The sequence below is a fragment of the Sciurus carolinensis genome, chromosome 12 (genome assembly GCF_902686445.1).
Source record: "Sciurus carolinensis chromosome 12, mSciCar1.2, whole genome shotgun sequence".
Lineage (NCBI taxonomy): Eukaryota > Metazoa > Chordata > Mammalia > Rodentia > Sciuridae > Sciurus > Sciurus carolinensis.
In genome coordinates this window covers 30,849,354-30,872,088 of record NC_062224.1, presented here as the reverse complement: position 1 = coordinate 30,872,088, position 22,735 = coordinate 30,849,354, and the positions used below count along the sequence as shown (strand labels likewise).

At 36.3% G+C, this 22,735-nt stretch overlaps 1 pseudogene; it reads right to left on the bottom strand.

Moving 5' to 3' along the window:
- LOC124962348 (soluble calcium-activated nucleotidase 1-like) overlaps positions 1–22,735 on the bottom strand; it is a 914,602-nt pseudogene that overhangs the window by 609,976 nt on the left and 281,891 nt on the right.

The following is a 22,735-nucleotide window of genomic DNA, read 5'->3' as shown; positions in this document are numbered from 1 at the left end:
CAGCATGTGAAGGGCAGTCACTCCACAGCCATCCAGGAGTTTGGACAATATGCACTAGGTGGACTCTATCCACCCATACCAGATTACACCAAGAAAACTGAAATGTCTACCAAACATACCACTGGCCTATCATGGAAGAGGATCTGGTGTGGAAATGGGGTTAGAATGTTACTGACAATGGATGTCTCATCTTGGGGAAGCAGAAAATTCACTCAAGGGGCAGATGCATCCAACCCTCTAAGAGCTTAGACATTTCCCCTCAACAAAGTACTTCTTCCATTCACTGAGACTCTGTTGTGGTATTTGCTAAGTTTCCATATTTCAAGAAGCACAATCAATTCCTAATTTTCCTTGGCATGAAGGGAACTGGGAGGCTGTGAATGTCTCTACACTTTCTCACATACCACAAAGCTGCAGTGGTCAAGGGTGATCCTGGTAGACAGGAACTGGAACTGAACAATCTCCTTTCTTCCAGCAAGTTCATCTCTTCTCCAGCAAGGTCAACTGCAGTAACTAATCTGGAATGGCTGAACACTACTCCCACCTGCAAACCATCTGGTGGCTCCTCAGGGCAGGATCACTACCAAATGACCCCAAAAGCAACACACAGTAGAAACAGAGGCACTGCACTGCCAATGCAGCCACCAAACATATTGCCCTGCCACCTCCCTTGGGACATGGAATGTCCCTCAACTTTCCAATTTAGGAAGTCTGAAGCTTCAGGGAGTGCTACTTGGTGCAGATGGTGTCTGACTGCTAAAGTTACAGCCCAGGGTTCCAAAGCATGCTGAGGTTTGCTGTGCTAAAGGGGCAGGAGAGAACCATCAACAAAACCCTGCTCTCGAGCTACTTAAGAGTCCACTTCTGAACTTTGTAATGGTGCAACAGGAACATGGTAGCAACCACCCCAAGCATCACTTAACTTAGGTTGAACACACTTAGAAACTGAGAAAAGTTGATCCCATCAAGACTAGGAAAAGAGATTAGAGCAGATTCCTGCCATGATGAGCTATGGAAAGAGGGAGGCTTGTGACACTAACTCTAGAACAAAATGGAAATATTTAATCCATATCCATGAGGAGATCCCTCACCTCTCAAACCACAGCATGGACAGCCACTGCCTTTACCCAAGCCAATCTATCATTCCAGCTACTTTCCTCACTCAGACAAATTTAGATAGTTAACATCACTCTTTAGTAAATTTGTAAAGATTTAATCCTGATTAGGAACATGTTATGAAAATGCTGTAACTATTATGTGAACTTGTTAAACAGACAAACTCAGTTGCCTGGAGAACTCCAAGGTCCTTACCCAGAAACTCATACAGAGAATTCAGGATGGATTTCCAGGAATCTCCAGCTTCTCACCCAGGGTCATCAGCCAAGTGTGTGGCACTGCTGCAGATGTGAGGTGCAGACATGAGGTGCAGCTATGAGGAGCAGTTGGTCAATGCACTCCAGAATACAGCTGATCAGTCCCTGGAAAGTAAAGAATCCCCATCAGACACCATCTGCTGGCAGAAAATGCTAATCTGACCTAGGAAAGAAGTCTGGCTCAGAGTGTATCTGTCAATCATAAAGAAAATTGAGACAGTTTATTTAAAGGACAGAAAGAACATATTTGCAAAGGAAATAAAATGTTCTTCAAACAATTCTTGTGATTTTAATTCCCAAGAGCCATTTTCAAACAGTAAGGAAAGAATAACATAAAAATACTCCTGCACAATTGCATTTACACAGTTTAATGCTAAACTAAATGGCAGTCTATTGTTAAGTAACCATCGTTCCTGGACAGTTTTAATGATGTTAGTGAGACAATACTTTCATTTTTCATTATGAATCTTTTTTCCTTCTTTTTTTCTTGGTGTTCCTGCTGTACTGATTGATTCACAGTATATACACATACACATATTTCTTGTTTCTCGTCCTTAGCATTTTTAATGCAGCTATTTTTCCTTGTCTTGTTTGAGGGTTATGGCAATTTTGTTTTGTCTTATACTTGGATTATTTCTCATTTCTCTCTTCTTCCTTCTCGCACTAACAGCTGAATTCCCTTATTTTCTCTTTCTTCCACTTTTTTGTTTTTGCTATTTTTTCTCCTCATCTTGGTAACCTTCACATGCTTCATCTGTATTCTCTCATTTTAAGCATTCTAAACATTTTTACCTTCCTATCACATTTTCTTTTCTCTTAATGAACTGTATTTCTACCATGTTTTAGAACTATTTGGTCCATGTCACTGTTTCCCCCACCATTCATGCTGTTGCAGTAATTAATTATATAGATGGCACCCACAGCTTCCTATGGGGCCAGTTCTTGTTCACAGCTCTGTATTGTTTTTGCTGTTGGCAATTGCTGACCTTGCCATTTCTGTTTTGGGGTAATTAGCATTATAGATGTTATCATAGGCACTGGGAATTTGTTTTAATGCTTCAGTTGTTGCTTTTTGTTTCTGCCTTTTTTTTTTGAAGTGCTAGAATCTGCAGGGAAACTACAAGTTCACAGGAGTAAACTCTGCTACTAAACTAAACCCAGCCAAGAGACACCTCACCTGGATCTACACCCAAATTAGCCATACTCAAAACTTCAGCAACACTGTATTTCAAATCACAGAAAAGTCAAACCCCTGGAACAAATGATCAGGCCCCAATAGGAACACCTGACAGAACCCTCAGTTTCCACTCATGGACATTCACATCTACAAAAACAAAACAAAACAAAAAACACCAGAGAGAAAACAACTTGGCAAGAGAAGGTCATGCCCTCAAAAAACCCACATGTAATACTGGAAGAGAAATGAATTCCAAAAGATACATAAAATCCAAACCCAGAAATACATAAAATATGAATAAACCAGGTAACAAAATGCCTTCTCAAGTTCATAATCTGCCAGCGACTGACCCCAAAGATATTGAAATGAAAGAAATATCAAAGAATTCAAAAGAATTGTAAAATATGATCAATGAATTCCAAGAGAACACAAACAACACCTGAATGAATTAGGAAATTAAAAAGTATATGGGTGAGAAATTCATTAAGGAGTTACATATATTGAAAAAGAACTAAACATAAATCTTGGAAATGAAAGACACAATAAATTAAATAAAATATTCATTTGAAAGTCTCTCTGCTAGAGTAGACCATCCTGCAGACAGAATCTCAGAGCTGGAAGACAAAGTGCCTTGAACATTCAGACACTATTTAAGGAAAGAAAATAGGTAACCATTACAGGGATAACAAGAATTCTGGGAACACTAGGAGACCAAATTTAAGAAACAGTGGAAATAAAGTGGGTTATGAGATACAGCTAATGGCATGTGTAACCTCTTCAGGGAAAGAACAGAAAATTTTCCAAACCTTGACAATTAGATGGACATTCAAATACAGAACCCCAAATAGACAAGATCAAAAAGGAACTTCTCCATGATACACTGTAATTAAAATCCCTAACATAAAAAGAAAGACTAGAATCTTAAAAAGCCTCAAGAGGACAATGTCATGCCACATTTAGAAGCAAGCCAATCAGAATTATTTCCGATTTCTCAGTACAAAATCTAAAATCCAGGAATGCTTAAAATGGTGTGTCCCAAGTCCTGAAAGAAAATAACTTATCAAACAAGATTGCTATACCAGCAAAACTATCTCTCAGAATCAAAAAGGAAATAAAAACCTTCTAAGATAAGCAGAAATTGAAAGAATTCATGACTAAGCCATCACTACAGAAAATACTTAATACAAAAATATTCCACACAGCAGAAATTAAAAAAAAATACTCTAGAGCTCACAAATGAACAAATCTCATTTAAAGAGTAGTTAAGCAAATGCGAAATAGGACCAAATTAAACATAAGAAATAAATCAAAATGGCAAATCAATAAAAATCTCTCTGTAATAACATTGAATGTCAATGGTCTCAACTCTCCAATTAAAAGATGTAGGCTGGTAGAATGGATTAAAAACAAGAACTAACTATGTGCTCTTTGCAAGAGACATACCTTACAGGCAAGGACAGCCACAGGCTTAAAGTGAAAGGATTGAAATTGATATACCATGCAAAGAGAGTCTGAAAACCATCAGAACTAGCCATTTTCATATCCAATAAAACAGAATTCAAGTCAAAATTAATCAAAAGAGATCAGAAAGGTCACTTCAAGGGAACAACCCCACAAGATGATATAGCAGTAATAAATATTTATGCCCCCAAAACTGGTCAACCTAATTACATAAAACAGATACTACTCCAACTAAAGCCTCTGATAGATCCCAGTATAATATTAGGTGACAATACACTTCTCTCACTGATAGTCATTCAAACTCAGTGAAGACTCTCCAAACCTAACAAATATTATTAAAAAAAAACTTAACAGACATTTATAGAATATTTCCTCCAACAATAGTCAAATATACTTTCTTCTCAGCTGTTCATGAAACTTTCTTCAAAGACAACCATATTTTAGGTCACAAAGCAACATTTACCAGACAACACACACACAAAGAAAACCATATGATTCTAATATAATGGAATAAAATTACAAACCATCACCAAAAAACCCACAGAAACTATATAAACATACAGGCATTGAACAATGCACTTTTGAATAATGAATAGGTAACAGAAGAAATCAGGGAAAAAATTAAAAAGCTCCTGGAATCAAATGAGAATAATGATACAACATACCAGAAGCTCTGGGATACTATAAAGTCAGCTTAGAAGGAAATTTATAGCTGTGAGTACATGCATAAGAAAATCAGAAAGGTCCAAAAAATAAAAAATAATAAAACAATGCATCTCAAGGTACTTGAAAAACAAAACAATAGCAACAACAACAAAAAAAATTCCAAAACCAGAAAAAGAAAGGAAATGATTAAGATTAGATTTTAAAATTGATGTATTTGAGAATAAAAATACAAAAAAAATCAATGATAAAAAAGTTGATTTCTCAAAAAAATAACCAAGATTGATAAACCCTAAGGCAAACTAACCAAAAGAAAAAGACACAAATGAATAAAATTAGAGAAGAAAAATCACCACAAACACACAGAAATCCAGAGGCTCATTAGGAACTATTTTAGAAACTTATAGAAGAAATGGAAATGTTTCCAGATACATATGACCTACCAAAACTGAATAAGGAGGACATAGAAAACTTAAGCAGACCAGTAACTAGAAATGAAACAGAAGCACTAATAAAAAGCCTTCCAATGAAGAAAAGACCAGGACCAGAGAGAATCTCACCTGAATCTACCAGACCTTTCAAGAAGAACTAATTCCAATGCTCCTCAAATTACTCCATGAAACAGAAAGGGATTGAACACTTTAAATTCATTCTATAAAGCCAGTATCTCACTCCTACCAAAACCAGATAAAGCACACAAAGGAAAAAAGAAAAAGAAAAAAACAAAAAACAAACAAACAAACAAAAAAAAAACTACCAACCAACATCCCTGATAAACTTACATGCAAAAATTCTTAATAAAATATTAGCAAATTGTACTTAACAACAGAATGTTAAGATTGTACATCGTGACCAAGTTGGTTTTATCCCAGGGATGGAAGGATGGTTTAACATATGCAAATCAACAAATGAAAATTCACCACATAAATACAATTAAGGAGAAAATCACAGTCATATCAATAGATGCAGAGAAGACCTTCAATAAAATTCAGCACCCAATCATGATAAAAACACAGAAGAAACTAAAGATTGAAGGAACCTACTTCAACAGCATAAAGGCTATATATGATAAACCCAAAGCTAACATCATAACAAATGGAGGAAAACAAAGCCTTTAATTTGAAACCCAGAACAAGACAAGGATGTCCACTCTCACCACTCCTATTCAATATAGTATTAGAAATTTTAGCCAGAGCAATTAGGAAGAGAAGGAAATAAAGAGATAAAATAGAAAGAAAAATTTGTAGATATCATCTATACTTAGAAGGATCCTATACTTAAAAAGCTACACCAGAAGATTGCTAGAGTCAAAACAAATTCAGTAAAATTGCAAGTTACAAAATCAATATAAAATCAACATCTTTCCTATGTATCAGAAATTAATCAGCAAAACAATCCCATTTTAAAGTAGCCTCAAAATTTTAAAATACCTAGAATTAAATCTGAAGAGGTGAAAAACCTCTACAATTTAAACTTAGAACATAGAAGAAACAGAAGAAGACTTTAGAAGATGGATAGTCCTACCATGTTCATGAATTGGCAGAACTGGTATTGTTAAAATGACCATACTACCAAAAGCAATAGACAGATTCAATGCAATCCCCATCAAAATACCAAGAATATTCTTCATACAAGTAGAGAAAAAATCCTAAAATTCACTTGGAAGAATAAAAGGCTCAGAAAAACCAAAAGCCAGAGCAATTCTAAGCCACAAAAACAATGCTGGAGGCATCACAATACCTGAATTCAAATTATCCTACAGAGATAAAGTACCAAACACTGCATGGTACTAGTATAAAAACAGACACATAAACCAAAGGAACAGAACAGAAGAGACAAACCCACACATCTTTGACAGAGGTGCCAAAAACACACACTGGACAAAAGACAACCTTTTTAAAGAAGGATTCTCAGAAAACCAGTTATTCATCTGTAGAATGAGACTAGACCCTTATCTCTCACCCTGCATAAAAGTCAACTCAAAATGGATCAAAGACATACAAATTGAACCAGAAATTATGGAACTTCTAAAAGAAAATGTAGGCTCAACACTCCCAATATTTATAGGCACAGGCAATCATTTTCTCAACAGTACCCCAAAGCTCAGGAAATGAGTTAATAAATTAAGATGGCATCAAACTGAAAAGATTCTGCAAAGCAAACAAGAATGTGAAAAGAAATCCTACTGAATGGGAGAAGCTTTGCCACCTGGTCCTTAGGGGATTCATATTCAGAATACTTAACTCAAAAAAGCTTAGAACACCAAAAACAAAAACCCAATTAATAAACATGCAAATGAACTAAACAGACATTTTTCAAAAGAAAGAACACAAAGGATCAACAAATATATGGAAAAAAATGTTCAGTTCATTAGCAATTAGGGAAATGCAAATCAACTACACTAAGATTTCATCACCAGTTAGAAGAGCAGTCATCAAAAATACAATCAATAATAAATGCTGGAAAGGATTTGGGAAAAAAATGAACACATATACACTGTAGGTGGAATCAGAAATTAGTATATCCATGGAAGTCGGCATAGAGGTTTGTCAAAAGATTATGAACAGAATCACTTTAACCCAGTTAAACCACTACTTATTTACCCTAAAACTCCAGAATTAGAACAGTATATGTTTACAGCAGCACAATTCATAATAGCCAAACCAGGGAACCAGTCTAGGTGTTCATCAATGAATTCATGGATAAATGAAAGGTAATATTCTCTCTCTCTCTCTCTCTCTCTCTCTCTCTCTCTCTCTCTCTCTCTCTCTCTCTCTCACACACACACACACACACACACACACACACACACACACACACAGAGTTTTATTTATCCATAAAGAAAAATGGGGCTGGGGAGCTAGCTCAGCTGGTAGAGTGCTTGCCTGGCAAGCACAAGGCCCTGAGTTCCATCCCCAGTACCACAAAAAAACAAAAAAAAGTTAAATCTAAAGAAAAATGGAAGTACATAATTTGCAGGAAAATGGAAACTTGAGAAAATCATGTTAACTGAAATAAGTTAATTCAGCAAGCCAAGGGCAGTTTAGTATGTTTTCTCTCATATGTGGGAGCTAAAGAGGAAAAATGAAAAGAAACATGTGGGTAATCTCATTAGAATCAAAGGGACATCAGAACAGTAGATCGGTATAATATATATATATATATATATATATATATATATATATATGAACCAGGGGCAGGGAAGAAGAGAGGAAAGGGGGAAATACTGGGGAATGACACTGGTCAAATTTTATTATTTAACTGTATGCATGTGTGAATATGTAAAAATAAAATCCCACCAATAAGTACAACTATAATGCACCAATTAAAAAGAAAAAAGTACCATAAAAATTTCATTATACAATTCCATAAGAAGCAACCTAAATTTGAAAATATGCTATTATTATTCTAGGTCAAGGTTTTCAAAATGAGGTGAATGACATGAAAGGACAAGCAATAAAGAAATGACTAATCAAATTAGTTTTATTTCATGCAGAGAGTTCAAGAGGTGCCATGAACCTAAAAACATTTCTAGGTTCTATCCAGACTGTCTTAAATGAGAAACTGAAGAAGGAAAGCAAAAATAACCTAATCCAATGAGGTCAATAATATTTAAATCAACATTTAAAATCTAGGATTAATTCTTCAAGAAAGTAAACAATGACTTGGCATATGTAAAGTTAAAAGCTCCCAATACATCATTCCACAATGTTACTACTTTATGTTGGCATTTTCTTTACTTTCATGGCTTTGTGGTCTCCATTACATTATGCACTGTCTTTCTCATTTGTAGTAGAAAAAAATCTCAAACATTCATGTCAATTTCAAAGGTATCAGAAAACAGCTTTAATACTCAACAACAGCTTTAGGGATTATGGACTCTCAACAATGTCCTCCAAAGCTTTGCTCTTAGCTACTTTGGCAAACATACTTTTAGTTCCCCATCCAGGGAACATGGAGAAGAACTTCCAGTCTTTCTGACCCCAGGTCTTCCTATCAACCCTGAAAGACTCCCCTGAAGCTCTGGAATATGTGGTACCAGGATGACACAGCATTGGAACATTTGCCCTATCACTTGGTGCTTCTTTTATTCTTTTTATAAAGTATGGCTCACAAATTCTTTATAACAGTGGAAGTTTGGTGAAATAAAATCAGCCAGAGAAATGTAATTTATGCCACTAAAACCAGAAGTCTGGGTGTGCCCTGTTCCCACAGGGAACACAGAACTCAGCCTTCTCCTGGAGATATGGGCATTCTCTAGTGTAAATCCCCTTTGCACCCGAAGTTCATGTGGTCCTGAACTATCACTTGCAAGATGTGAGAAAGCTCTAATGCTTTCCAATGCCTTTATTTTGTTTAAGGTTCTGTTATTTGTGTAACCAATGTGAAGGAAACAGCAGTGCTCACAAATGGCCTGGTGAGAGCTGAGATAACAGTACATGTCCCCGTCCAGGGGAATGGCAAGTTTCATCCTGTAAAATTGACACTCAGTGACAGAAATAAAAGTAATGACTATGTACCTCCCAGGCATGTTTCCCAGTGCAGTAGCATACCTGCTGCCCTCTACCTCAAAGTGTAAAGATGGAGAATTAAAGGAGAATTTTCCCCACCAAGAAATTCTTTTCCCAAGAAAACAATGGAGAAGAAATGGGCAGACTCACCTCTTCCTGGAGGAAGTTCTGCCAATTCTTCAGGACATGCAAACTGTTCTCCTTGTCCTCATGTTCCAAGTGCCCACTGGGTGGTTGGAAGTAGCCAATGAGGTTCTGCAGACTCAGACTCATTGACTCAATGGGCAGGTCAGCCAAGGGAGCCTTAGCTTTCTGTTGAAAGCATCCAGGCCCCTGAAATCACAGCAAATATCTTTCTGTCACTAACCCATGACTTAATGTTACTGCTTTTGATTTACAGATAACTTTACAGAGTTATGCATTTCCTCTAACATTGTAAAAGGCATATGGAAGAAATGGCCTCCTGTCCTCCAGCAACAATGATGAGGAACACATCCATTGGCAACTGCATTGCCACATGTAGGTGCCACATCATCTTATAAAAGCCCCATCAGGAGCTCCTCACCTAGAGGCACAGGAGCAATGCTGACAAAACTGGTTATTTAGAAACCAACATGCTTCATTTTAAAGTACTGCATACTTTAAAGGTTTGAAGCCACATCTTTCCAGATTCATAATTCTGATATTTGCTTGTTGTTTATTTCTGAAGAGGAATTCTTATACTGTTTAATTTCTAGTAGTTAAGAAATTATTCTGTTGATATAAATTCAAAACATTTGCATGTTCATTGGTAAATAACATATTAAGGTGCCTCTCTATTATTCAAAATAAATGCTTTTAAATGCTTTCAAATTTAAAATATGATTAAGAAAGAAGACTAAGGTGCATTTTTCCCCCTTTGAAGCAAGACACTAGTGGATAGAAATGGGATGATTTGTTGAGTCTACTGAGAATTTCAGTTTTAAAGCTCAGAGTTTTGAATGTGTTTAGAAAGTACATTAAAACTTGATGCTTTTAAAACAAAATTATTCCAAGGTTACAAATTTGTTAAGAAAAAAAAAAAACACAAAACAGATACCATAAAGAAATAGGAGAACAGCACTTCTTTAGTTGATACAGTAGTACTCATTAATCATGACAATACAATGTACAAAAATATTCAAATTCTTGCTTTCTGCATTGAAAAAATTGTATGGCAGTATTTTAGTTCCAAGAAATATTTTTGATTAAAGATTTCTGACTACATCAAAACTTAAATTTTAGGAGCAATAAAAGGCTTATTAATAAGAGTTAGCTTTGCAATTGGTAAGGATGTGGGGAGAAAGGTGCACTCATACATTGTTGGTGGGACTGAAGATTGGTGCAACCACTTTGGAAAGCAGTATGGAGATTTCTCAGAAAACTTGGAATGGACCCACCATTTGACCCAGCTATCTCACTCTTCCATTTATACCCAAAGGACTTACAATCAGCATACTACAGTGATGCAGCCACATGGATATTTATAGTGGCTCAATTCACAACTGCAAAACTATGGAATAAACGGAGATGCTGTTCAACAGATAAATGGAAAAAGAAAATGTGGTACATATACACAGTGGGATATTACTCAGAATTAAAGAAGAATGAAATCATGGCATTTGCAGGTAAATGAATGGAATTGGAGATCATGCTAAGTGAAACAAGCCAATCCCAAATAACCAAAGGCTGAATATTTTCTCTGATAAGCAGCTGTTGATCCATAGTGGGGGAGGGGTAGGTAGGAAATAATGAAGAACTTTGGATTGTACAGAGCTGAGGGCTGAGAGGGGTGGAGCAGATAGGGATGGGAAGGACAGTAAATTGAGACAGACCTTACCCTATATACATATATGAAAAAGTTTTAAAAAATTAAAAAAAAATAAGAATTAGCTTTAAACTTTATAATGCTCAAAAATGTTTAAAATGTATCATGATTTACAGGAGGAAAACTTACTTTAGAATAGCGAATTTCCCCTTTATCAGTCCATAAAAATAATAAAACTGCAGTAATCTACAGTTTTTGAGTGAAATATCATTAATTTTGTCAACAGAATCCATATACTCCTGAATTTCATCATTTCTATAGATTTTTCTATTTATTATAAGTACCACCATATAGAATACAATTAATGTAAGCAATACACACAATATAATATAAAAATGATACCTACTCAGCTCTAAGTCTCTAAGTCTTACTCCATAAAATCAAGTTATGGGAGAAAAACACTAGGAATACTATCAAGTTGCATGTTATGCACATTCTTCAATCACATAAAAACCCTCCCAACACACACACATACACCAAGTGGAATGGTTTATGAAAGAAGCAGATAATGATTAAGTGGACAAAAATATTGGGTAGGGAAGATCTTTCTTACATTGGAAAGTCAAAATTGTTTATTAGTTTAGTTACTATTCTGAGAAAATACTTTATAATTCTTTTCCAAACTAATATATTGTGGGAAGTAATTGAGATTTATAGATGATGATAATAACATAAAAATATCATTAAGAACCTCTTAGAAATATTAATAAAATAAATAAACAAAAATGGAGAAATATTATCAACAAATGTAAAACATATCCATTCCCAAAATTTACAAAGGCAAATTTAAAAAAAAACAGATATGTGTTCAAATTGGTAAAAATGATACCTTGCTTTTAACATCTTATTTATATTGATTTATCTGTATATATAAAACCTGCATATTTCAAAAAAATTTTCCTCTCATCAAATTTTCAAGTTTCAAGAGAGAGGTAGGCATCCTGTACAGATCACATGGTATACTGATATAATGTTATCAGAAAACACATTGGCCACCATGTTTGATTTAGCATGTGAATATGCAACTGTTTCAATCATTAGGTGGAAAAATCAGTTATTACAAGGGCCGCTATTTTTTTAATGTAGTTGAAAACTCATCAAGCATCTAGGCTTCATTATTTCTCTGTAAAAGGGAATTAAGTAAGTCTAGCACAAAAACAAGTTGCAGAGAAATCCATACCTGTACCTCTTAATTACAAATTGTATGTGCAACTTCTAAAGCACATTCCTTTATCTTTCATTTAAATGAGAGAATTAAAGATAAAAGGGATTAATAATCTAGAAATAAAGTACTGCAAAGGATGAATATATAAAATTTGATTGTTTGAGAAGATAAATAAAATAGCAAAACTGAGGATGAAAAAAATAATAATATAATACTGTGCAATTCTACAGCAGGAAAAAAATAAGTAAAAGATGATGACGACTGGGTATTCCAGAGGAAAAGGATGGATTCATAGCAAATCAAAATGCCCTAGGATGAGCTGTTATAATGCCATATCAGCTTCCAGAATCAGAGTGTCTGAGTGGAAACCACAGAAGGAACTAGACAGCAAACAGAATTAGAATGCAAACTCTAAAACTGATGGGATATTAGGCAAAAGAGTCAGAGATGAATGTGTCAAACGTGACTGCTTTGGGCAAAATAGATTAAGAGGTACCAAATATTCATAGTTCTTCAGTTAATATTTTCACTTATAGGAATCCGTCCTAGAGAAATAAAAAAAAAAAGTGCATAAAACTTGTGCCCCAGAATGTCAGAGCAATGGTAGTGCTTCTCTAATTGGTTTTGATATTATAAAAGAAACATATCTATTGTAAAGGGGAAAATAATATGGGACTTACTTTTTTAAAGTTAAACAACCAAAACAAAGTCTCCCTATTCTCAAATTCCTATGCACTATCCCTTTTGATCTATTTCAAGTACTTGAAGTTAAAAGATGGTATATCTCTCCAACAGCTGTTGTATAAGCATGTGCCAACATGTGGAAGGATTTCTTTTCTATTAAAATGAGATTTGAAATGCCCATATATAGCATTATAACTTGCCTTAATTTCACTATATTTTCATAGATGCTTTTCCATATCAATATGTTCTGACAGATAATTCCAGTTAATGTTAAAAGATAATTTTGTTAGACATTTTAGTCTTTTCTAGTTTTGGGTTATGACAAAGAATGATAAAATTAATCTGCCCACACAATTCTTCCTACATGTTTTACTTTATTTATGTAAGATAAAACCCATTTATCATTTTTTTCTTTTTTTTTTATTATTGTAAACAAATGGGATACATGTTGTTTCTCTATTTGTACATGGACTCAAGGCATACCATTTGTGTAATCATAAATTTACATAGGGAAATGTTGTTTGATTCATTGTTATTTGTTCCCTTCCCCCCACCCCTCTCACCCCTCTTTTCCCTCTATACAGTCCTTCTTTCCTCCATTCTTACCACACTCCTTATCCCTAACCCTAAACCTAACCCTAACCCTAACACTAACCCCTCCCACTCCCCATTATATGTCCTCATCCGCTTATCAGTGAGATCATTCATCCTTTAGTTTTTTGAGATTGACTTATCTCACTTAGCATGATATTCTCCAATTTCATCCATTTGCCTGCAAATGCCATAATTTTATCATTCTTCATGGCGGAGTAATATTCCATTGTGTATATATATATATATATATATATATATATATATATATATATATCACAGTTTCTTTATCCATTCATCAACTGAAGGGCATCTAGGTTGGTTCCACAATCTGGCTATGGTGAATTGAGCAACAATGAACATTGATGTGGCTGTATCTCTGTAGTATGCTGATTTTAAGTCCTTCGGGTATAGGCCAAGGAGTGGGATAGCTGGGTCAAAAGGTGATTCCATTCCAAGCTTTCTGAGGAATCTCCATACTGCTTTCCAGAGTGGCTGCACTAATTTGCAACCCTACCAGCAATGTATGAGTGTACCTTTTTCACCACATCCTCGCCAACACCTATTGTTGCTTGTGTTCTTGATAATCGCCATTCTAATTGGGGTGAGATGAAATCTTAGGGTAGATTTGATTTGCATTTCTTTTATTACTAGAGATGTTGAATATTTTTTCATATATCTGTTGATTGCTTGTACATCTTCTTCTGTGAAGTGTCTGTTCATTTCCTTAGCCCATTTGTTGATTGGATTATTTGTATTCTTGGTGTAGAATTTTTTGAGTTCTTTACAGATTCTGGAAATTAGCGCTCTATCTGAAGTATGAGTGGCAAAGATATTCTCCCACTCTGTAGGCTCTCTCTTCACATTACTGAGAGTTTCCTTTGCTGAGAGAAAGCTTTTTAATTTGAATCTATCCCAGTTGTTGATTCTTGCTTTTATTTCTTGTGCTATGGGAGTCCTGTTGAGGAAGTCTGATCCTAAGCCAACAACTTGAAAATTTGGACCTACTTTTTCTTCTATAAGATGCAGTGTCACTTTTGGTTCCTGTGATCAAGAAGAGTGTACATGTTGTGATTGCCCACCGCCTGCGGGTGGTGGGCGATCATAAGTGGTGCCAAAACCCGGGAACTCGAGTTACAAAGAAGGAACTGATCAGGTAAATACAGGGAAAGTAAAGTACAGTCTGGCCAGGTTAAAGTTCACTGGATAAGCGACGAGTTAAAGTTCACAGGGTAAGCGAAGAGTTAAAGTTCGCAGGGTAAGCGACGAGTTAAAGTTCGCTGGGTAAGCAACGAGTTAAAGTTTGCTGGGTAAGCAATGAGTTAAAGTTCGCAGGGTAAGCGACGAGTTAAAGTTCGCTGGATAAGCGACGAGTTAAAGTTCACTGGATAAGTGACAGAGTTAAAGTTCGCGGGATAAGCGACGGAGTTAAAGTTCACGGGAAGCCACGAGTTAAAGTTCGCGGGAAGCGACGGAGTTAAAGTTCGCGGGTTAAGCGACAGAGATTGTTTGTGCAGAATTGCCAGTGTTACTATCAAGAAACAGGAGAGATTTTGGCATCACAGCGGCCGTGGTCGCCATGGTAGCAGTCTCTGCAGCGGCAGCAGCAGCATTGACACAACCATACAGACAGCAACAACAATCACTTGATCGAAAATACAGCTGCAGCCTTACAGACTAAAGAGACCCTAAACCAACATCTAACAGCAGGCATACTCCTTGTAAATCAAAGAGTGGACTTACTACAAGAACAAGTGGAAATCTTGCAAGAACTTTTGGGACTGGGATGTGTTTATCCTTTAAGAGCAGTGTGTGTCACCCCTATTGCTTATAATAACCTTAGCTCTGTGGTTATGTCATCTAAAAATCTCTGTCTACTTTACTGGTAATTGGTCATCTACGTTTGATAATTTAACCAGTCAGCTATGAGCTGAAATATTCAGAGTCAATGCCACCAGGGTTCAAGTTGCATCGGTATCTAAAGCCCTGGGATTGACAAAACAGTGGGCTGGAACAGTAGCTGTTCTGATTATTATCTGCTTAGGGATAGCCTATGTTATACGCAGCCAAATCAGAGCTCGCCAAGATGCCCGATGTCATCAACGGGCTATAGTACAGACTTTAACAGCCATTGAGACAGGCACATCCCCCCAAGTATGGCTAAGCATGCTGGACCAGTAGTCAAAGACGGGTAAGATCCGTGGAAATGCATACCAAACTAAGACAGGGTTCTGATGCCTGGAGGTCAGAATTCCAATGACGGGTAAGGATGTAATTTGCCATGGACAACCAAAGACAGGCATGGTCCCAAGTCATCTTTTTCTTTATTTAAAGAATAAGGGGGAGATGTCAGGGGCAGGCTCTGAGGGCCCCAGAGCCGCACCGTGGCCTGATCTCTAAGATGGCGCCTGGCAGCTTGCCAGACATAGCTACACTCATATTCAAGTTTTAGGAAGTAACTCTGGTTGGCTGTTGTACATGAGGCAATCCTGGTATCTCCCTGGAGACTGTTCCTTGATAGGCTTACTTTCATGGTAGTCTACTCTCTGATAGGCTGATGTTCTCAATATAAGTCTGAGACTTGTGGAATAAAACCCTTTTGGTTCCTGTGATCAAGAAGAGCATACGCGTTGTGATCGCCCACCGCCTGTGAGCGGTGGGCGATCATAGGAAGTCCAGGTCAAGTTAATCTGATATTATAGTTTGGGACAAAATATTTCTCAAATGATTAACATGTTTGCATATAGTGCTGAATAGCATCTGACTTGGAGGTTCAGGCAACAAGTGAGATAGACCCAAAGTGAGGACAGACAAGTGCCACATTTCTGTCATATAGCAGACATCTGTAGGCCCAAGGAAATATCAGCGTTTTCAGTAAAAGTGGCCTTCAGGTCCCTGAAAAGTAACTGCTACAACCATTGTCACCATAACCCAAACATCAGAGGTATTTTCTACAGGAAAGTTACTGGGAGATTAGAATGTATGTAGCCATGTAACCTTAAAAATTGATGATTTTTAAGTTAATTAGGAGTAAGTGAAACTAGAAGACTTAAAGTTTTTCCTGAGTAATAATAACATCACAAATAATCCTTCTATCAGTGCAGTTGGAAAGAAAGAAATGGATTTGAGAAACATTTGGGGTAGGGTAGTATTGACAATGCACAGTGAGAATTGCAATTGTGTTATGAGAAACAGGCACTAAAACTGTTTCTAGGTGGAAAGACTGATGAATGCTGATGAGTATTCCTGTTAGAAGGCTAGTCTGGGGTGGGGGAGTAAAGAGCTTCACTTTGATTCCATTAAATTTGAGAAGCTCCTTACCCATCTCAGAGGACATATGGCAATGCAGGGGAAATAACTCAAAATATGTCATCTTAATTACCCAGTGAAGACATAAACAAGGGGGGGGGTAAGGGTGGAGGGTGGCTGGAAATCCAGGGTCACTCTTACTGTGAAGCTTCCCTTTACTTCTCAGAAGAGTCTTTGCTTTAGAACACTGCTTCTAGAATCAGCACTTTCTTCAAAAGCTTATTCCTGCCACAATGAGAAATCAGTTAAACTATCTCCTATTAATAAAATCCTATTATAGGGTATTTTAATACTGTTTTTAAAAATGGTACTAATAGTTACCATATTAGCAGTTCCAAAAAATTCTGTTTTAGTTTAATTCACAGATGTGGACCTGTTAAATACATGGAGTTACTCTGTATTCTAGTTATGTTATGCTGAATATAACAACAGCTAGGTAATTAAAATTTGGAGATGATTGAGTTCAATAGTAAGGTTTATTGGAATGGGGCTAAAAGAGTACAAAAGATCAAGTGAATTTTGTAGTTAATTAGATGTGGATATCCTACATAGAAATTTGACCTACTTTTTCCTAAGGAGTTAAAGAAAAATATATTTCTGTTCTACCTTTTATATGGCTTATCAAGCATAAGAATAAGGTATTATATAAGGTCTGTTGAATTAGCATATAAACTCATGGAATTCATTCATGCTATAAAATTTAAAGATGAGACTTTGCCCTTCACACTGGAAACACCTACTTATTAGAGGGTAGGTATCAATGGATCACTTCACACTTGTTTCATATTTTTAATGATAGTATGAAATTAAAATTTGGAAATAGCTCATGAGCTATATTTTTCTATAAGTACCTGGTAATTATAAAAACAGATTTTCAATTTGTTTTGATCCCCTAGAAACCAGAAAATGATATTTACTTGTAACTGTGAGTGTAACAAAGAAATAATTGAAAGTTTTGCTCATGTCTTCATGTTGTTTAAAGGTCAAGAATGCTTTGAGACTGTACATCTTGCTTATATACAGTTTTTGTTTGGGAGTGATACCTTAATAAAGGTGATATTAAAATATAAAAATAAATAAATGCCATGAATATTTTATTTAAAAAACAACAACAACAACAACAAAAAAAAAAAGATGCAGTGTCAGTGGTCTGATTCTGAGGTCCTTGATCCATTTTGAGTTGAGTTTTCTTCAGGGTGAGAGATAGGAGTTTCATTTCATTCTGTTGCATATGGTTTTCCAGTTTTCCCAGCACCATTTGTTGAAGAGGTTATCTTTTCACCATTGAATATTTTTGGCACCTTTTGTCTAGTATGAGAAAATTGTATTTATTTGGGTTTGTGTCCATGTCCTCTATTCTGTACCATTGATCTACCTATCTATTTTGGTACCAATACCATGTCATTTTTGTTACTATTGCTTTGTAATAGAATTGAAGATCTGGTATTGTGATACCCCCTGCCTCCCTCTTTCTACAGAGGATTGCTTTAGCTATTCTGGGTTTTTTATTTTACCAGATGAATTTCATAATTCCTTGCTATATTTCTGTAAGGTACATCATTAGGATTTTAATTGGGATTGCATTGAATCTGTATAGCACTTTAGGTAGTATGGCCATTTTGACAATATTAATTCTTCCTATCCAAGAACATGGGAGATCTTTCCATCTTCTATGGTTTTCTTTAATTTCTTTCTTTAGTATTCTGTAGTTCTCATTGTAGAGGTCTTTCACCTCTTTTGTGAGATTGATTCCCAAGTATTTTATTTTTTTCAATGCTATTGCGAATGGGGTAGTTTTCCTAACTTCTCTTTCTGAAGATTCATCACTTATGTATAAAAATGCAACAGATTTATGAGCATCGATATTATAACCTGCTACTTTACTGAATTCACTTATGAGATCTAAAAGTTTTCTGGCGGAATTTCCTGGTTCCTCTAAACATATAATCATGTCTTCAGCAAATAAGGATAGTTTGAGTTCTTCTTTTCCTATTCATATCCCTTTAATTTTATTGGTCTGTCTAATTGCTCTGGTGAGTGTTTCGAGGACAATGTTAAATAGAAGTGGTGAAAGAGGGCATCCCTGCCTTGTCCCAGTTTTTAGGGGGAATGTTTTCAGTTTTTCACCATTTAGAATGATATTGGCCATGGACTTAGCATAGACGGCCTTTAGGATGTTAAGGAATGTTCCCACTATCCCTATTTTTTCTAGTGTTTGGAGCATGAAGGGGTGCTGTATTTTATCAAACGCTTTTTCTGCATCTATTGAAATAATCATGTGATTCTTAACTTTAAGTCTGTTGATATGGTGAATGACATTTATTGATTTCCGAATGTTGAACCCACCTTGCATCCCTGGGATAAAACCCACTTGATCATGGTCCACTATCTTTTTAATATATTTTTGTATGTGATTTGCTAAAATTTTGTTGAGAATTTTTGCTTCGATGCTCATTAAGGATATTGGTCTGAAATTTTCTTTCCTCGATGTATCTCTATCTGGTTTAGGTATCAGGGTGATATTGGCTTCATAGAACAAGTTTGGGAGGGTTCCTTCATCTTCTATTTCATGGAATACTTTGAGGAGTATTGGAATGAGCTCTTCTTTAAAAGTTCTGTAGAACTCGGCTGAGAACCCATCAGGTTCCAGACTTTTCTTTGTTGGTAGGCTTTTGATGACCTCTTCTATTTCATTGCTTGAAATTGATTTATTTAAGTTGTGTATGTCCTCCTCGTTCAGTTTAGGTAATTCATGTGTCTCTAGAAACTTGTTGATGTCTTCGAGGTTTTCTGTTTTGTTGGTGTATAGATTTTCCAAATAGCTTCTAATTATGTTTTGTATTTCACTCGTGTGTGTTGTAATATTTCCTTGTTCATTCCGATTTTAGTAATTTTAGTTTTCTCCCACTTTCTCTTTGTTAGTGTGGCTAAGGGTTTATCAATTTTGTTCATTTTTTCAAAGAACCAACTATTCATTTTGTTAATTTTTCCGATTGTTTCTTTTGTTTCAATTTCATTGATTTAGCCTCTGATTGTAACTATTTCCTGTCTTCTACTACTTTTCGTGTTGGTCTGCTCTTCTTTTTCTAGGGCTTTGAGCTGTAGTGTTAGGTTGTTTATTTGTTGATTTCTACTTCTTTCATTGAATGTGCTGCATGAAATAAATCTTCCTCTAAGTACTGCTTTCATAGTGTCCCAGAGATTTTGATATGATGTGTCTTTGTTCTCGTTTACTTCTAAGAATTTTTTTAATTCCCTCCTGATGTCTTCTGTTATCCATTCATCATATAATAGTTTATTATTTAATCTCCAGTTATTGGAGAAGTTTCTGTTTTTTATTCTGTCATTTATTTCTAATTTCAATCCATTATGATCTAATAGAGTACAAGGTAGTATCTCTATCTTCTTGTATTTGCTAACAGTAGCTTTGTGGCATAAAATATGGTCTATTTTAGAGATGGATTCATGTGCTGCTGAGAAGAAAGTGTATTCGTTCTTTGTTGGATGGTATATTCTATATATGTTGGTTAAGTCTATATTGTTGATTGTATTATTGAGATCTATCATTTCTTTATTCAATTTTTGTTTGGAAGATCTATCCAGTGGTGAGAGAGGTGTGTTAAAATTGCCTAGTATTATTGTCTTGTCGTCTATTTGATTTCTGGAATTGAGAATGATTTGTTTGACGTACATGGATGAGCCAATATTGGGGCATAGATATTTCTGATTCTTATGTCTTGCTGATTTATGCTTCCCTTAAGCAGTATGTAATGTCCTTCTTTATCCCTTCTGACTACTTTTGGCTTGAAGTCCACATTATCTGAAATGAGGATGGATACTCCAGCTTTTTTACTGTGTCTGTGCATGGTATGTTTTTTCCCATCCCTTCACCTTTGGTCTATGGGTATCTTTTTCTATGAGATGAGTCTCTTACAGGCAGCATATTGTTGGATTTTTCTTTTTAATCCAATCTGCCAGTCTGTGTCTTTTGATTGATGAATTCAGGCCATTAACATTCAGGGTTATTATTGTGATATGATTTGTATTCCCAGTCATTTGAATCATTTTTGTATTTTGACATGATTTGGTTTCTCCTTTATTTGGCTATTCCTTTAGGCTAGTGCCTCCTGTTGCTGATTTGCATCGTTGTTTTTCATCTCTTCCTCATGGAATATTTTGCTGAGAATGTTCTGTAATGCTGGCTGTCTTTTTGTAAATTCCTTTAGCTTTTGTTTATCATGGAAGGATCTTATTTCATCGTCAAATTTGAAGGTAAGTTTTGCTGGGTATAAGATTCTTGGTTGGCATCCATTTTCTTTCAGGGCTTGGTAAATGTTGTTCCAGGCCCTTCTAGCTTTTAGGGTCTGGATTGAAAAATCTGCTGATATTCTTATTGGTTTCCCTCTGAATGTAATTTGGTTCTTTTCTCTCGTGACCTTTAAAATTCTTTCTTTGTTTTGTGTGTTTGGTATCTTCATAATAATGTGCCTTGGTGTGGGTCTGTTTTAATTTTGTATATTTGGAGTTCTATAAGCCTCTCGTACTTGGTTTTCCATTTCATTCTTCAGATTTGGGAAATTTTCTGTTATTATTTCATTGAATAGATTGTTCATTCCTTTGGTCTGTTTCTCTAAGCCTTCCTCAATCCCAATAATTCTTAAATTTGGCCTTTTCATGATATCCCATAATTCTTGTAGATTCTGTTCATGATTTCTTACCATCTTCTCTGTTTGGTCAATTTTGTTTTCAAGTTTAAATATTTTGTCTTCAATGTCTGAGGTTCTGTCTTCCAGGTATTCTATCCTATTGGTTATGCTTTCTATGGATTTTTTAACTTGGTTTATTGTTTTCTTCATTTCAAGGATTTCTGTTTGTTTGTTTTTTTTCAGTATCTCTAACTCTTTATTGAAATGATCTCTTGATTCCCATATTTGCTCTTTTAACTGTTGATTGGTGTGATCATTTAATGCCTGCATTTGCTCTTTCATCTCCTCCTTCAATGCCTGCATTTGCTCTTTCATCTCCTCATTTGGCTTCCCTGATTATTTTAATTATGTACATTCTGAACTCCCTTTCTGACATTTCTTCTGCTGTGCTGTCATTGGGTTTATTGATGTAGTATCTAGGTTTGTTTGGGACATTTTCTTCCCTTGTTTTCTCATATTGGTCAGATGTCAGTGGGACTCTGAGATATTGCAAATTTCCTCTATTGGCTTATAGAGTTCCTGTAGATTTCCAGTGTATCACCTCCCAGTCTTCAGTAGCCTCAAGTCTTGGGGTAACTAGAAAATGCAGTGCTTCCAAAGAAAGCTGCCCTTAGCCTGCTACTGGTTCCAGGTCTTGAAGCTGACTCTGTGTGGAAAGGCTCTCACTGGGGGACCTGCTCTGAGAAGCTGGTCATGTGGGAGGAGCCCACCACTGGAGTGTGCAGGGCGACCTGGGGAAGACTATAGCTGCCCTGCCCTGCTCTGATAAGCCACCCCTATCCATGCCTGCCGCCCAGGCCAAGCTTCACCAGGTGGGGGAGACTCACCCGTGGCTCTATTTTAGTCCAAGTCTCTCAATGCCTACCCTTCTTGAATCCTGGGTTCTGGAGTGACTGGAGATGCAGTCACCCTGTAGTCCACCATTTTGGATTGCCCCTTGGAAAGAACCTGAGGCAGGAGTGGGCAGGGCCACCTGGAGAAGTCTTTGGCTGCCCTGCCCTGATCTCAGAGGCTACCTGCAGTTCGGAGCTCTCCTTTGGCTCGGGGACTTGTGGCTGGCTCTGTGTAGTAAGGCTCTCACTGGGTGGACTGCTCCAAGAAGCTAGCCTTGAAAGGTGCCTCCCGCCGGATGGGGCTGTGCTGCTTGGGGAAGTCCCTGGCTGCCCTGCCTTGATCCCTGAAGCTGTTTGCAGGCCAGAGCTCACTGCGCTGGCTCCGGGACTTGGAGCTGGTTCTGTTCAATTATAAT